The sequence below is a fragment of the Balaenoptera musculus genome, chromosome 11 (assembly GCF_009873245.2).
Source record: "Balaenoptera musculus isolate JJ_BM4_2016_0621 chromosome 11, mBalMus1.pri.v3, whole genome shotgun sequence".
In the NCBI taxonomy this organism is placed as follows: domain Eukaryota; kingdom Metazoa; phylum Chordata; class Mammalia; order Artiodactyla; family Balaenopteridae; genus Balaenoptera; species Balaenoptera musculus.
This window is the reverse complement of record NC_045795.1, coordinates 61,617,713-61,621,865: the sequence shown is the minus strand read 5'-3', so window position 1 is coordinate 61,621,865 and position 4,153 is coordinate 61,617,713.

The following is a 4,153-nucleotide window of genomic DNA, read 5'->3' as shown; positions in this document are numbered from 1 at the left end:
GCCCCCAAAATGACAGCAACAACAAAAATCCCCACCCAAGGATCCTGGATTACCTCAGCTCCTAATCCTTCCAGATCTTTCTAGTTGAAGAGCAAGCTCTCATCCTGGAGCTGTGAGGCAAGGGCCTGAGGCCAGACTCATCCCCCGCCTTCCTTCCAACCCATCTCCCAGGAGAGGATGAGGCCCATCTTGAGGCACATTTGTAAACAAACTGCCCTGGCCTCCCGTCCTCCCTTCCCGCTTCTAAGCCATGATTTTAAACTATGTTTAAAGCGGACCAGGTGAGGACAATTAGGGCAAAAAATACCTAGGCCTGAGGGGCCCAGAGGGTGAGAAAGACCCTTGAGGCCCAGAGGAGAGTTGAGGGAGCCCAAGGTCCAGAGACGGAGGAGGCCCTGAGCGAGGTAGGGGGAGGGGAGGGCGAGGACGAGGCGAGGTGTTGTGGTGGGGTCGGGGGCGGGGATCAGGAGGGCGGTTAGCCGGGTTAATGTCCTGGTGGTGAGTCTGGACTGTCTCCGTCCAGGCCGCCTGCTGGTATCCTGAGACCCAGTGAGCCAGCTGAGAACCGGGAATCGCACTCTGTTCAGGGTGGAACAGCACGGAGGAGGCCAAGAGCTCCGCCTCACCGGCCTGCAAGGAAACTTCCCCATAGCTTCCGGGTACGGGTGAGGAACCTTGGGCCCTCATCAGGGCACAGAAGGCCATGAAAGCCAGCGTGTGAGTAAGGAAACTGCAGGATCCCCAGTCGAGGGCATAGGCAGGTCATCCGTGAGACTGTGCCAAGGGTGTTTCTGGTTAACATTTTCACCACTGAGGGCAAGAAAGTTTGCTCCATCTCGCTTAGGGCCCCCCTTTGCCTTTGGAGCTTGCATTTCCCCACCTGGGGCCCAGATCCTCTCCCAGGTAAAGCACACAGCTAAAAGTGGCAGCCGTGTGGTAGGACAGGTGGCTTAAAGGCCGTCCGGCTGGCGGCACCATTCAACACAGGCAGCCTGCCCGCAGCTCAAGCTGACTTGGCTCAGGTAGGATGCATAGAAAACCTTCTGCCCACCTTTCGATTTCTTCTCTTTGAGATCACAGTTCCTTTAGTCTGGTCCCTCCTAGAAGCATGAATTTTCCTAACTGGTGCCCTCTACTTGGGCCCACGAGTTAAAAGTTGAGCCGTTAACTTTGGGCTTATAAGTCTCTGGAAGGCGACGATCATTATTGGTCTGTTTTTGCTCCTGAAAGGCATGTGCGTTTCTTTCTTTCTTTTTTTTTTAATTTATTTTTTTTATTGAAGTATAGTTGATATACAAAATTATATGTTATAGGCATACAATATAGTGATTCACAATTTTTAAAGGTTATACTCCATTTATAATTATCATAAAATATTGGCTATATTCCCCGTGTTGTACAATATATCCTTGTAGCTTATTTTACACCTAATAGTTCGTACCTCTTTCTCTCCTACCCCTATATTGCCCCTCCCCCCTTCCCTCTCCCCACTGGTAACCACTGGTTTGTACTCTATATCTGTGAGTCTGCTTGTTTTTTGTGTTTTTTTTTGTCTGCACCATGTGGTTTGTGGGATTTTAGTGCCCTGACCAGGGATTGAATTTGGGCCCTCAGCAGTAAGAGCGTGGAGTCCTAACCACGGGACCACCAGGGAATTCCCTGCTTCTTTTTTGTTATATTCGTTTGTTGTATTTTTTTAGATTCCACATATAAGTGATATCATTTGTCTTTGTATTTGGATTTGTCTAGTATTTGTCTTTCTCTGACTTATTTCATTTAGCATAATACCTTCCAGGTACATCCATGTTGCTGCAAATGGCAAAATTTCTTTTTTGATAGCTGAGTAGTATTCCATTGTATTTATATACCACATCTTCTTTATCTATTCATCTGTTGATGGACACTTAGGTTGCTTCCATATCTTGGCGATTGTAAATAATACTGCTGTGAACATAGGGGTGCATGTATCTCTTCATATTAGTGTTTTCATTTTTCCTTGATATATACCCAGGAGTGGAATTGCAGGGTCATAAAATAGTTCTATTTTTAGTTTTTTGCGAAACTTCCATACTGTTTTCCACAGTGGCTGCACCAATTTACATTCCCACCAGCAGTGCACGAGTGTTCCCTTTTCTCCACATCCTCGCTGACATTTGTTATTTGTATTCTTTTTGATGATAGCCATTCTCACAGGTGTCCTGTGCGTTTCTAAACTGATGACTGCTCAGACATCAGCGTTAACTTTGCAGCCCTGTGAAGGTTCAATGTATTTCCACTTGTGTATGATTTGTTCAAGGGCACAGAGCAAGTTGAGTTAGAATTGGAACCCTAGTCAGGAGATTCATCTACACCTCGACTCTTTGTACTGAGACCTTTTTTCTCATCATTGTCTTGCCTTTCATTTCTTCTCTTTTTCTTTCATAGGCTGGATCCAGCACCTGTGGACCACCTGTCTATGCCCTGTAGCCAAAGACCACTAGGAACAAAGTTGGATTTACTGATTTGTTGCAGGGAAGGAGGCTGTGTACATGCATAGATGAGGAGTCATAGGGCCTCTTAGCACAAGGTACTTGGAATAGAACTTGTGCTTGTGTTAAGTGTTGTGGGGGAAGTTTTAAGGAAGCAGGGATTTGCTCTGGATTGGATGCTATCAGGAAGCAGGATCGATTCTATGCTCAGGAATTTCAGTTTTTATATAGAAGGTGAGACAAAGGCAGCAGAGCTAAAGCCGTGGTTGGTGAAGGGACAGCTGTTATTTGTGTTAGCTGGGGCTGGGTGATTTCTGTGGTTTGCACAGTGGCTTCGTTTTTGTCTGTGCTCAGACATGACTACAGAATGGTGTTTTGTCAGTCTTGTCTGAGGTTGGTGATCTGCGAGACTGGCTCTGTTTGACAGCAGAATGTTGCAGCCTAGCTCTGAGTGCCTGATGGTAGGGACTATTTTTCTCTTTGTCATTACAAAGGCCAAGCCTTGATCCTCAAGTTCCAACCTTCTTTATATCCTAGTCTCATATCTTCATGGTGGGATAGAGGTCTTCACATTTGAAGAGGAAGAGGAGGAGGAGAGGGATTTCCTTGGGGGTGGGGGGTGAAATAGTATCTTAGGTTAGAGGATTCATATCTTTGTCACCTGAATGGATCCAGGGTTCCATTCCTCTACCTGGATAGAATGATATTCCAAAGCCATGTTGAGGGGGTAGGGGAAGGAATTAGGGTAACACTGGTGTGCAGGTGTCCCATGAATTATTGGAGGAAGTTCCAGGTAGAGGGGCGGGGAAGGCAATAAGAAGTGGCTGTTCTTAGTACAGAAATCCTCACTTAGAAAGAGTGGATACATGTGTATGTATAACTGACTCACTTTGCTGTACAGCAGAAACTAACACAACATTGTAAATCAACTATATTCCAATTAAAAAATTAATTAAAAAAAGAAATATAATCCACTCTTCTAGGAAACATAGACAGGATGATTGTACATCCCAATTTTCTGGTACATCCCTGATTTTAAGTAATATAACTATTCGATTACCTCGGAAACAGTTTGGCTACATATTACATTGTTCTATATAATTTTTTTTTTTTTTTTTTTAGTGAGGGGAATCCATTACATGTCAGATCCTCTGAGAAGCAGACAGGAAAATGGGATTTGAAGTGCAAGAGATCGATTGGGGGAAACATCTGTGAAGGCTCAAGAGCAGCAGTCTGCAGAGAGAGCCCTCTGCAGTACAGGTCTGACCCTGTGTAAAGAGAGGGGGGGAAGAAGGACTGGGTAGGAAGAACCTCAGACCACAGCACAGTTCTGAGAAAATCGTGGCCAGGCCTCTGGGGCGTCCCCAGGCTAAACTTTCCCCTTAGAGGGGTCACCTCTCTGGTGGGAAAGGTTCCATGCTGGTGCCCCTGCCGATCTCAGTCACTGCCCAGAGGCAGCCAGGGAAAGACTGGCCCCTGTAACCCCGGGTGGCAGCCAAGGTTGTCAGTCAGCTCCAGCTCTTGGCGGCAGGTTATGTTAGAGCCATCTGAGCGGCACCCTCGATGGCCATAGGTTTCTTCCTTCACCAGTACCTTTTTTTTTTTTGAGTCATTGAACCGGGTCAAGTCCTCCTAGAAGCAGGAGCCAAGACAGGATTAGACATGCAAGAGATTTGTTAAGGGAA